This window comes from Gigantopelta aegis, chromosome 4 (assembly GCF_016097555.1).
Source record: "Gigantopelta aegis isolate Gae_Host chromosome 4, Gae_host_genome, whole genome shotgun sequence".
NCBI classification, from domain to species: domain Eukaryota; kingdom Metazoa; phylum Mollusca; class Gastropoda; order Neomphalida; family Peltospiridae; genus Gigantopelta; species Gigantopelta aegis.
In genome coordinates this window covers 20,336,112-20,349,895 of record NC_054702.1, presented here as the reverse complement: position 1 = coordinate 20,349,895, position 13,784 = coordinate 20,336,112, and the positions used below count along the sequence as shown (strand labels likewise).

Sequence of the window (13,784 nt, the reverse complement as noted above, 5' to 3'; positions counted from 1 at the left end):
TATATCACTGTGTACGAACGGAAGTGTACATTAATTTGACTAAATGACTAGCTGCGATTTTCTGTATCGCTAGCTGCATTATTAACTACGACCTATGCAGTAGACTAGTTAATAATGAAACTAACGATACAGAAATTCACTTCCTCGCCTAACGATAAGGTTTCTACTGTCTGACTCGGTAATAAAGACGGTTTCGGGAGCAAATATGCATATATTTTTCAGTGGAATAAACACAGGTAAAAAATCGTACATCATGACGTATATTAAATTTAATTGAATACTGACAATGCAAATAAATGCATTATTGGTGAAAATACGCAAACAATCGGAACCGCGAGTCCAGTGTCATTGTCAGACTAGGTGTAACGGACACAATTTCATATGTAATTTAATAGTTAGGATCGACTATCTACCTGCAATTATTAATATTATGCACAACAATTAAGCATTCCATAGTAGGCTATATATATACAGAGGCGTAGCGTGATCTGGACCTGGGAGGGGGGGGGGGGGGCGAATATGAACCAAGTGGACCCTTTTTCTATTTTGTTTTTGCACCACCAGAAACTCCATATGTATAAACCTGTATGTTTTAGTTCTGAAAGCGGACCATTTGCTTCAGCGAGGGGGTGGGTTCGTCCGAACCCCTGAACCCCTCCCCAGCCTACGCCTCTGATGATATATATATATATATATATATATATATATATATATATATATATATATCGTTAAAAAGTGTATGTTTTTCTCTACATGACAGGCTTGTTTCGTGAGAGAGTTGAATTATTGCTCTCACTCATCAGATGTAGATTTAATTACACCGTCAACGGAAAGCTGATGACGTAATGGACTCTGTGACGTCGAGGTTACGTCACTATGCAGGTCTATAATAGGTGATGTGTGGTATGCGCACAGAAGGTATTTGCGTCTGTGTCGACATGCTGATACGAGTTCATTCTTGGAGTTTAGTGTGCTGGTTTCAGGTTTATACATTATGAACAGTTTTTCCTTCAGGCAGAGGTTACATCTTTTGCTCGCTGGAGAGTATGATTTTGCTTTGGATAAAATTTTCCACTTAATGGTGTATGGGGTGAATCTATCCTTCAGTGTCCAAATGTACTGACTTAGCGCTGTTGCGTTCTTCTGTGTTGCGTTTTGAAAACTGCTCGTGTGCGCAGTATATCTCGTCTTAAATGTGTTCTCGGTCATATATATATATACCAACTATCAGTATTAGAGAGCAATCAACACAAATACACATCACGCAGTCCAGTGTCATTTCCAGGCAATGTGTAATGGACACAATTTTACACGTATATTTACAATGCACTAATCACCAGCAAACCATAACTATCTAGTCGAAAAGCACAATGATAACCAACGTTTTGCTCACATAGTTGCCAGGATGGATCCTTGAAATAGTCTGCGACGTAGGAACATGCTATCGATTTGAGAAATATCAATTGTCATAGAACGATGAATATGCATTAATTGTTTGTCTAACCACTAACAACTAACTCAATGTCCTGGACAGACAGCCCCGATAGCTGAGGCGTGTGCCCAGGACAGCGTGCGTGAACCTTAATTGGGTATAAGCACGAAAATAAATTGCACCCACCGACAGGGATCGATCCTAGACAGACCGCTCGAGATTACGAGATTTAAATTTTATTATCTTTCTGTTTCAGTTGTAAAATGTTGTAGTATGAGATTTAGATTTTATTATCTTTGTCTTTCAGTTGTTTCCTCTTGTGACGTTCGATATCACCAACGATGGCGCGCAAGGCGATTTTCTCGCTGCTATTGGCCGCCCTGCCGATTATAACCTACTAAGCACATTTGTGAACGAGTTTAAGCTACAGGGCCAACCCAAGTACGAGATAGAAAGCTTCAAATTGTCCTCTATAATAGGAGACACGGTTACGCCTAGGCAATTTCTGGAGTACAACAATTTTATGCGAAGCGATCATGCCACGTTCTAGATGAATGGAATTCCTGCCATTTTCATCACTGACACCGGTAAGAAAAGGTTAAAAGTTTGTTTTGTTTAACGACACCACTAGAGCACATTGATTTATTAATCATCGGCTCACTTGATGCGTGGTCGGTTTGAGATTGATCCCCGTTGGGCTATTTCTCGCTCCAGCCAGTGCACCACGATTGGTACATGAAAGGCTGTAGTATGTGCTATCCTGTCTATGGGATGGTGTATATAAAAGACCCCTTGCTGCTAATCGAAAAGAGTAGCCCATGAAGTGGCGACAGCGGGTTTCCTCCCTCAATATCCGTGTGGTCCTTAACCATATGTCCGACGCCATATAACCGTAAATAAAATGTGTTGAGTGCGTCGTTAAATAAAATATTTCCTTCCTTCATCGGCTATTAGATGTGAAACATTTGATAATTATGACATAATATAGTCTTACAAAAAAAACCTGCTACATTTTTCTTTTTAGTAGCAAGGGATCTTTTTTATTAAATATATTTTCTAGTTTAGAATATCAGTGTCTGTATATTCAATGTGTTTCTGATCGTCATAATATTTGTAAGAAGTCCAAACTGGATTTTGTCTTCAAATAATTTCGTACGTACGAAACAACAATATTTTAGGAAATAAGATGAAATTTAACCTAGTATAAATATTAGAAGGATCAGAAACACATTTAATATACAGCCACTAATATTTTATGCAGAAAGTTATATTTGATGTGTAATTACAATCGTTAAAAAGGCTCTGTTAGTCGAGAACATATTAAAAGGTGAAGCAAACTCAGGAATGTCCCTTTAATACATTTGCATATACTATACAACTTCCTAAATTTGTGTTTAAATTCTAACCTTGAAGCTAACTTCAGAGGTTACATGGTGAAGTGCTACCACGAGGCCTGCGACACGATGGACAAGGTTACTGATGACATGATCGAATTCGCCGCCAAGACTTCAAAGGCTCTTGCGGGGACCGTGGATCACTTTTCAAATTCAGGTAAAACAGCATTCAGAACTAAATGTTGATATGATGTTTTCTGTGACGATTTTATTAAAGTGACAGACCCTAGTTTTTAAACACTAGAGCACATTTTTCACTATTAAAGCCGCTCTTGATGATTGAAATCATACATATCTTTAGATTTTATTGTTTAGATTATTGGTTTCCGTACATCCGAAGTGTTTCTGGTCATTCTGGTGTTTTTAATATTACAAAATGCTTTTTTCATATTTTTAAAAACGCACGTGCCTCTACCAAGTAATGGTTATGACATTAAGTTTGTTTTGTTTAACGACACACTAGAGCACATTGGTTAATTAATCATCGGCTATTGGATGTCAAACATTTGGTAATTCTCACTCGTAGTCATCAGAGGAAACCCGCTACATCTTTCCTAATGCAGAAAGAGATCCTTTATATGCACTTTCCCACAGATAGGAAAACGCATACCACGGCCTTTGACCACTTGTGGTGCATTGGTTGGAATAAGAAACTAATCCAATCAGTTGAATCGATCCAGCGACGCAAGCACCTCAAGCGAGCACTCAACCGACTGAGCTAAAGCCAGCCCCTAACTATTTTAAAGGGTATTTCACCGTTTCAGCGTCGTTGTTTCACTCTGTTGTAACTTTATTCAAATATATTACAGGTTTGTATATTAACTAAACTTAATGTCCACTTTTACTGGTTGAAACTAGGGTCTGCTACTTTAAGTCACAGCGCCCGCCTTAAGTAAGAGGGGTTTTAGGGTCGACTGCTTTCAGTAGACGAAGTTTTTTACTGGCGGGAAGAAGCCCAGTGGTAAAGCGCTCGCCTGTCCCCGCCGGTGGGCCCATTGGGCTATTTCTCGTTCCAGCCAGTGCACCACGACTAGTATATCAAAGGCCGTGGTATGTGTTATCCTGTTTGTGGGATGGTGCATATAAAAGATCCCTTGCTACTAATGGAAAAAAGTAGCGGGTTTCCTCTCTATGACTGTGTTAAAATGATCATATGTTTGACATCCAATAGCCGATGATTAATAAATCAATGTGCTCTAGTGGTGTCGTTAAACAAAACAAACTCTGACGTTTTCCACCGTCCCAACTAGTGTCCCACGACAGGCATATCAAGATCATGTACTGTCTTGTATACGGGCAATTTCTCATTTCATTTAGTTATATATTTTCGTGCCTGTCCCAGGAACACACCTCAGCTATCTCGGCTATCTGTCCTTGGTCCCGTTCCACGAAACGATCTTAGCCCTAAGATTACCGTAAGCGCATAGCTACCCTATGCACTTAAGGTAATCTTAGGGCTAAGATCGCTTCGTGGAATGGGGCCCATGACAATAGGTTAGTGGTTAGTTGTTAGTGAGAGAGAAGTCCGTGTAGTGGCCTTACACCTACACATTGAGTTGTTAAAACTCGCTCTTCGTTGCAGCTGGTACTATACCACTGATGCCGGTTTATGGGAAAAGGTTAAAGTTTGTTTTGTTTAACGAAACCACTAGAGCACATTGATTAATTAATCATCGGCAGTTGGATGTCAGACATTTGGTAATTCTGACTCGTAGTCATCAGAGGAAATCCGTTTCATTTTTCTATTAGCAACAAGGGATCTTTTATATGCACTTTCCCACAGACAGGAAAGCACATACCACGGCCTTTGACAAGTTGTGATGCACTGGTTGGAACGAGGGAAAAAATCCAATCAGTTGAATGGATCCACCGACGGTTATATGGCGTTGGACATATGGTTAAGAACCATACAGATATTGAGGGAGGAATCCCGCTGTCACCTCTTCATGGGCTACTATTTTCGATTAGCAGCAAGGGATCTTATATACGCACCATCCCATAGACAGGATAGCACATACCACGGAATTTGCTTTACCAGTCGTGGTGCACTGGCTGGATGATCGATTATAAAAACCCATAATCGATCGTGTGGGAAAATGTTAACTGTAATTATTCCATCAATATATATAGTCGAATTGATGTAAATATGCTGGGTTTGGGATTTGTTTTTATGTGTAAAATAAAGAAGAAAACAGATTAAATAGTTACCAAAGGTAAATTAGCCAACAACAGGTGCATGGTCTTTATAATGCAAATCCTGTTTATGTTTGTATACTTCTAACCGACTGTATAATCGAAAGTTGACTGATTGGTACCAATCGATTATAACTGATTATCGATGATGAAATTTCAATCGATTCCCAATTAAAGGTAGTTGGTCCACTGACGACATGCTATTTCTGTCAAAAAACGGAATTTCTTGCTTGAATAAGTCCCCCCCCCCCCCCCCACCCCCCGCCCTCCCCCGCCTAGTCACATAAAATGTATTTCTGGGTGTTTATCACCTACAAGTTTGTATGCAAATGCTTTAATGTTTGTGCTTTCTTGAAGTCTTGTAAATTGTTACTCTCCCAAGCCAATCAACAGGACGCGTTTTAAAATATACTTAAAAAACCCAGTCTTGAGCTTCTGTTGACGTTCATCTTCGCAAGCCAGGCTACCATTCCATATAATTAGCGCATTACGAAACCAGAAGTACCATACAGTGATTACAGAGAATCTTGAACCTTTAATATCTTTCCATGTATACCAGATAGACTACAACATGTATTTATCTTTTACAGGACAACACCGCGTGTGCTATGACGCTGCTTTGTTTATGGCTGTTGCTGTTGCCATTCTACTGGGATAAAGTCAAGACACCCACCCCCTAAAAGCAAAACAACAACAACAAAAAACAAAAAAACAAAAACAATGTCCATAATGTTTCCAGACTGAAGACGCCAGTGATGTTTTCTAACAATATGGGTTGATTTTTGGAAAGAGTAGTCAGCTAGATAATAAAAGCTGTAATATTTGTGACGGAAACGTTATAGGAACCTCTGTATTTCTTGCTTACAGTATAATAGCATGACAGCATAATATGTTTTGTCGTTGTTTATGTATATACTTGCCCAAAGTGAATGAGAGCTATAGGGTGTTTACTACCAAATCAAATCCCATACACGACAATAGTAATATATGTGGCTAAAACTCCTACCTGCAGCCTATCAATCGACATAAACACCACGGATATAAATACTAACACCCCTCACCCTTAAAGTGAATTAAAAAAAAAACTGTGGTTGAAGCTGCTCATTTCAGAGATAACGGGTAGCGTCTATGACTACCCTAGTTCCGCACAAAATTTGAATACTTTTTCTTACAGGTACCCCATACATGTTTCAAGCACAAGGCTACTTGGCACAGTGGTACTAGATGAGATATAATTGCATACATATTTTGCCCAGATGAAACTAATTGTTTTTACAACCAACACACTCACAATTATCACCAATCACAGGACTTGTGGTGTTAACTTCTCTATCAAAAGTTGGGTGCACCTCGAACATTGACCCAGCCGGAAGTTATTTGGTTTAGTGCTACCTATAATGACAGAACATAACTGATCGAAAGGCGACTTCACTTTGTTTAGGGGGCGGGACGTAACCCAGTGGAAAAGCACTCGCTTGGTGCGCGGTCGGTTTCGGATCGATCCCTGTCGGTGGGTCCATTGGGCCATTTCTCGTTCCAGTTAGTGCACCACGACTGGTATATCAAAGGCCGTGGTATGCGGTATCTTGACTGTGGGATGGTGCATATAAAAGATCCCTTGCTACTAATGGAAAAGTTAGCAGGTTTCGGCTCTAATGCTATATGTCAAAATCAGCATATGTTTGACATCCAATAGCCGATGATTAATAAATAAATGTGCTCTAGTGGTGTCGTCAAACAAAACATTTTTTTCCACTTTGTTTATAAACGTACACATAGCTGCTTCACGTAAAATATATATCTGAAATGTAGTAACTTGGTCGGCTATTTTAAACTATGCTTTAACTGCATAGATAATTACAGATTTACAACCATTTATGTTATAGATTTTATAACATATATCGAAAAACAAAATCCATATGTAGCAACTTATGTGCCATCGTACACACAACAACTTATAATAAATAAAAAGATCAGAATATTATTACAATAAGGAACAAGTACAAACTGAAAGCAATGAAATGTGGTCGCGACTCTGAAAAGTACAAATAAGGCCTATTACAAAGGAAACAGGACGAGATTGCCGAAGGAAGTATAAGCAAAAACTAGAAAATATAGAAAGTAAAATGGTGACAAATTAAACAAATGTTGCTGTGGTATCATTAAAAAACAGTCAAGATCAGAACTAACAATACAGGTTTCACGTATTTCGAGGAAGATCCACGCATTTTGCGACCTTTCTCCCACACTCGCGCAAACTACCCCCTGTGTATTCTTACGCAAATATGTAAAATTGTAAAATCTCCTTTAAAAAGATTGAATATTAGCTCCAAAATGACCCATTCTTTAACAAAATCTTAATAAATCTCCAACATGTTGAAACCATTGGCTGGTATATAAGACCCCCTCCCCCTCCTCCCGCCCACGTCAAGGTGTACGATTTGTACAGACAGAGAAAATGTAGATCTATGAACTATAGCTAATTACTTTTGTTTTTGTCTCTGTCTCTCTTGGTGACCAGAATCAGGATCATTTGCGAGTTATCGATTTGGAAGAAATACTATCGCAATCTATACTCGGCACTTCTGGTGTTCCCCGGTGTTCAGTTTTACGACCATTACTCTTCATGTCACATACGAATGACATTAACACAAAAGTAAAATCCAAAATACGTTTATTCCCCGATGGACTAAAGTTCAAAACACACCAGAGCTTGGATCTGGATCTGGAGCTGGAGCTGGAATTGAATCTGGGTCTGAATCTGGGTCTGGGCCTGGAGCTAGTGCTGAATCTGGAGCTGAATCTGGATCTGGATTTGAATCTGGGTCTGAATCTGGGTCTGGATCTGGATCTGAATCTGGGCCTGGATCTGGATCTGGAACTGGATCTGGATCTGAATCTGGGTCTGGATCTGGATCTGGAACTGGATCTGGATCTGAATCTGGGCCTGGATCTGAATCTGGAACTGGATCTAGATCTGAATCTGGGCCTGGATCTGTATCTGGAACTGGATCTGGATCTGAATCTGGGTCTGGGCCTGGGTCTGGGCCTGGGCCTGGGCCTGGGCCTGGGCCTGGATCTGGATCTGAATCTGGGTCTGGGTCTGGATCTGGGTCTGGGTCTGGGTCTGGGTCTGGGTCTGGGTCTGGGTCTGGGTCTGGATCTGGGTCTGGATCTGGGTCTGGGTCTGGGCCTGGGTCTGGGTCTGGGCCTGGGCCTGGGCCTGGGCCTGGGCCTGGGTCTGGGTCTGCGTCTGCGTCTGGGTCTGAGTCTGGCATTCGGATTACGGACAAATAATTCTGAAGCTGGGTCTGGATCTGGCGAGTGTGGCAAAGACGCCATGTCTGGTGTATTTTGACATCTGGATCTGTAACTGGCATGCGTTATCAATATAGATTAATGTCTTCATATGTTTAGACAAAACTTCTTCTGTAAACATTGGGCCCAAAACACACCGGATTTAGGTCTGGGCCTGAGCCTGGGTCTGGCATTCGGATTATGGACAAATGGATCTGAAGCTGGGTCTGGATCTGGTGAGTGTGGCAAAGTCTGGTGTATTTTGACGTCTGGGTCTGTAACTGGTATATCAATGTAGATTAATACGTTCAAATCTTTAGAATTTTTTTTTTCTGTAAACATTGGGCCCAAAACACACCGTATCTGGGTTTGGGTCTGGTACCATTCGAAAATGAAACGCATTGAATCGAATGTGACAAAACACACCACGTCTGTGCTGGTGCGAACTACAGACCTGGCAACAGACAACATAGAACATGCGCTATATTTTAACATTGCCAGACTGCAATACAGCACTAAAGGTATTATATTGGGCTGCAACAATTGTTGATATCTGAAATTTAAATGGACTAGCCTGCGTTCCCCATTAATAAAGTCTTTAACGAAACTCTTTAACGACTAAAATTACATGTTAAGCACATCGGGGTCCATATACTGAATGAGTTTCTGCTTCATCCAGCCTCGTCTGGAGTTTCCCCAGATTTATTTTATTTTCCCCATGACACTGATATTTATTTTACAGGTCTGGGTTTGCTTCGGCGTTGTTTCCTCTCTGGCTACGCCCCAGAACTGACATTTAATTTTATTTCCTAATATATAATATATTCTTTCGTACGTAAAAAATTATTGCGAGGTAAAATCCAGTTTGGATTACCGTATACATTGTGTCCATCAGCACATTGTATATAAAGATACTGCTATTCTAGATTAAAAACAGTATTTAATATGGAATTTTAGTAGTTAAAAAAAAAACCGGTATTGGTCGAAAATAGGTTACAATGACAGCAAACCCAGGATAGTATATGTAATACAATATTATTGTGTAAAATATGATTGTCATAAAAGACCCCCCCCCCCAAAAAAAAAAAAAAAAACCCATAATAATAATAATAATAAAAAAATAATAATAATAAAAAAAATAAAAATAATAATAATAAAAATAAATAAATAAATAAATAAACATAATTAAAAAAAAAAAACATTTTTAATTAAATTAAATTTTTATACTTTTATCAACGAGTGCTGATAAATATTGCTAACAATCTGTAAAGGAGTACACGGATAAAAGCGAGAAGTAAAATAAGAGGCTTTCTACTATGCATACCAAACTCAAAAAACGAATATAAAATAATTACTTGCCACAAAACACTTGTTAGTCCATAGCTGGAATATTTGTTGACTGGTTTGTGTCTTTGTAATTACGTATCATCACAAAAACATACACAAACATACAACCAGATAGATATAGAAAGAAAGAGAGAGGGAGGTATACACAAACGTGTACAGAGAGAGAGAGAGAGAGAGAGAGAGAGAGAGAGAGAGAGAGAGAGAGAGAGAGAGAGAGAGAGAGAGAGAGAGAGAGAGAGAGAGAGAGAGAGAGAGAGAGAATAGAGACATAGACTGACGGGCAGATAGAGATGAACAGATACACAGACACGCGCAGATACTGCCATACAGACACACAAATACAGCCGCAAACACAGACACAATCAGATGCACAGACATACGTACACGCACACGCAAACATACAAACGCAAACACACACGCAGACACATATACACAAACGCAAACACACAAACACAAACACACACGCACGCACGAACGCACACACACACACACACACAAACACACGCGCACACACACACATACACACACACACACACACACAGAACAGAACAGAACAGAACAGAACTTTATTACACTCGTGGCCATCGTTCGATGGCATCAGAGGAATACATAAATAACATAGCATAAACAACATCAAGATGACAATATCTGAATAAAAACGAATAAAACATATATACACAATAGAAGTCTTAGGAGGAGCAGAATTGTTTGTTAATAATAACAATAAATTTACACAATTTCTTAAGGGTGCCAATATTTTTACAACTGAACAGCTTTTTAAATTTATATATATTTGGTCTATTTATGTAGTACTTTTTAATATATTTAGCCCTTTCCGCTGTACATTTTGCACAGATAAATAAATAATGAAACTCATCCCCAACATCGTTTGTAGTACAATATATACATTTTCTATTTTCATATAATATGTTCCTACACCTTCCTTGTTCAATTGGTAAAAAGTGATTGGCAATACGGAATCTAAGGAAGGTGGTGTACATAGTTTTATCCAGAATGTTAAAATAAGATTCAAACTCAAGTTTATCTTTAAATATTCTATAGGTCAAACCCTTAGATGAGTTTGAGATTTCATTTTGCCAGTGTTGTTGAAATTGGTCTGAAAGTCTGTTTGACTAACTTTTTTAAACTTAAGACTGATCTAAAGGTCTGTGTATCCCAAATATTATTAAGACCAAGATTATAAATAATATATCTAATATATGTTATCCATTTATGGTTCATACCACATTGTATATTATCATGATATAATAGATGATAGATTTGTAGAGAGAGTTTGGTAGGTTTTCCCGTTAAAAGACGAGCCCAATAAGAAACCATATGTACAGATATTGTTAACGACAGTGGTTTCCTACCAAACTCTCCATACAGCATATATACAGGTGTGCTCTTTCTTAAAGGTACTAGATAACGTAAAAACTGTATATGTACATTTTCTATTATCCGAGTATTCTCAAAACCCCAGATTTCACACCCATACAGTAATATTGGAACAACAATAGCGTCAAATAATTTTAGTCGATATTCAATTGACAAACAGCATTCATTCGATTTTTTCAAGATATAAAACATGGCTTTTCGAGCCTGTTGTACTAAATTATTTTTACATTGATTAAATTTGTTAGTTTTTTCGAACCATATTCCCAAATAATTGTATTCATTTACATTTTCTAAGGCAAAATTATCTAAATAATATGCTTTAGTGTTGTCCTTCTTTGTGCCTCCGAATATAATAATCTTGGTTTTTGAGATGTTTATAGATAATTTCCATGTTTTGCAATAAGAGTCATAGGCATCTAATATATGTTGCAGTTCCTCTTCTTTTCTTGCAAGTAGGGCTGTATCGTCTGCATATAACATAGTAAGAATACTTATGCCCACGTCCAGATATATGTCGAAGTCAAAAGCATTAATAGTAACACCTTTACACTGTTGCGACTTTAAGAACTCTTCCAAGTCATTTATAAACAATGAGAATAAAAGAGGTGATAAATTTTCTCCTTGTCTCATTCCTATATCACATGCAAAGTAGTTCGACAATTTACTCTCCTTTCTGATACATGATTTGATTCCACTGTACAAACTATGAATGACTCTAAACATTTTCCCATCAATATTATACTTTAACAGTTTAACCAAAGCCCTACCCTCCATATAGTGTCGAAAGCCTTTTTGAGATCGATAAAAGCACAAAATAATTTTTCCTTCTTCCTTTTTAGCAGTTCAATTATCGAATGAAGTAAAAACGCATGATCATTTGTTGAGTAACCTTGTCTAAAACCAGCTTGAGCTTCCGATTGCGTATCGCTATTTTCAAGATAATCAATCATTCTGTTATTGAGCACATTAGTGAACAGCTTACTAAAACATGATAATAGAGTTATAGGTCTATAGTTATCAACACATCCCACATCTCCGTTGTTTTTATATATAGTTAGTATAATACCAATCAGCCATTCTTCTGGAAAATGTCCACTCTCTAAAATTAAATTAAACAGTATATTATACATAGGCAAGAACATGTTAATCGTGGTTTTGATGTGTTCGTTAATAAGGTTATCGTGACCAGCTGCTTTGCTATTTTTAAGAAGCTTAACAGCTGTTAAGATTTCATCATCGGATATAGTCATATTTAAAATCTCATTTGTATCCACTGATGCAGCAATGTCATCTACATCACATAGATTGTCGTCATGTTCATCAATATAATAATTACTGTTTTAAAAATGTTCGAAAAATTCTTCTATCGAAGGGCTATTATATGGTGTATTTTGCTTTCTTTTCAAAACTTTAACACACACACCTTGGATCATAGGAATCTGAATCTACCCGTGGACACGTAACAGATGAGAAATGACAATTGCACTCTATTACTATTCGTTTTTCCACACAAGTACATGCAGTGAGTTGCATCTTGAAATACATTCCTACAAGAACTAGCGATCAGCAACACATTGGACACATTGCACAGTGTGCTAGTTGGAAATGTGTACGTTGACCTGTCTACCTGTTTTGTATACGTACTTTAACTTCTAATATCGTTGATACACTGTTTCATTTACGAGTACGTTACACTTTCTCCAACAAGGAGCAGGACGTAGTCTCGTGATAAAGCGATCAATTGGTGCGCGTTCGGTTTGGGATCGATCCCCGTCGGTGGGCCCATTGAGATATTTCTCGTTCCAGCCAATGCATCAAGACTTATAGTTCAAAGGCCGTGATATGTGCTATTCTGTCTGTGGGATGGGGCATATACAAGATCTCTTGCTACTAACAGAAACATGTAGCGTTTCCTCTCCAAGACAGTATGTAAACATTACCAAATATTTGACATTTCTCTGGTGGTGTCGTTAAACAAAACAAACTTTTCCTCCGACAAGTTCTGAGTATACTCTAACAAAGATGTGAAAAACGTTTATGCGAAAATGAACAAGAAGAAGAAGAAGAAAGCATTAAAACGTCCTTCTTTCCTTCCTTCCTTCCTTCCTTCTTTTTTTTTATTTTTTTTTATATGTGGTGCGACACGGGGTAGGGTGCTCACCTGCGGTACAGTTTGTCGTAGGATCGTTGGCCGTCGATGGACTTGTTGATTTTTATGCATCCCATCCAGTGCTCCACGACTGGTACATCAAAGTGCATGACAGTGAGCCGCCTTGTCTTTGGGAAAACGTATATAAAGGACCCATTAATAGCTTATAGTAGATATATTCATTTTACCAGATGTTAAGATAGCTGATATAATTATGCTAATGCAGCAGTTATGATTAAAAGTAAAATGTGTTTTTATTTAAAGTTACATTCTCTGGTTACCATATTAGAACATCATGTACAAATGTGAAATACAAGCTCAAATGCACTTTTAAAAAAGTCGTGTGTGTTCGCTATGAACGGATATCGTCAAACGTATACGCTTGATTCGTCGCCTGTGCCGCCATAACTCGGCAAAGCACAAACGACAGCCTGTTGCTAGTTTCAGTTAACACGTGCATTTGCCGATTTCAAATTGTAGGGTTCGTCTCAAAACATTAAAAGAGAAATCTTGCGCTGTACGAAGAACGTTCGGTTGAGGATACGGTACTAGAGTCTTTAGTTGAAACCGGTTT

The 13,784-nt window shown here is 38.3% G+C and overlaps 1 long non-coding RNA gene across 1 annotated transcript; it reads left to right on the top strand.

Moving 5' to 3' along the window:
- The first annotated feature begins 920 nt into the window (after window positions 1–920).
- Window positions 921–5,858, top strand: LOC121372713. Its single transcript, XR_005957971.1, has 3 exons — window positions 921–983; window positions 1,740–2,019; window positions 5,610–5,858. It is a non-coding gene; the product is annotated as an uncharacterized LOC121372713 (long non-coding RNA).
- Window positions 5,859–13,784: the final 7,926 nt, after the last annotated feature.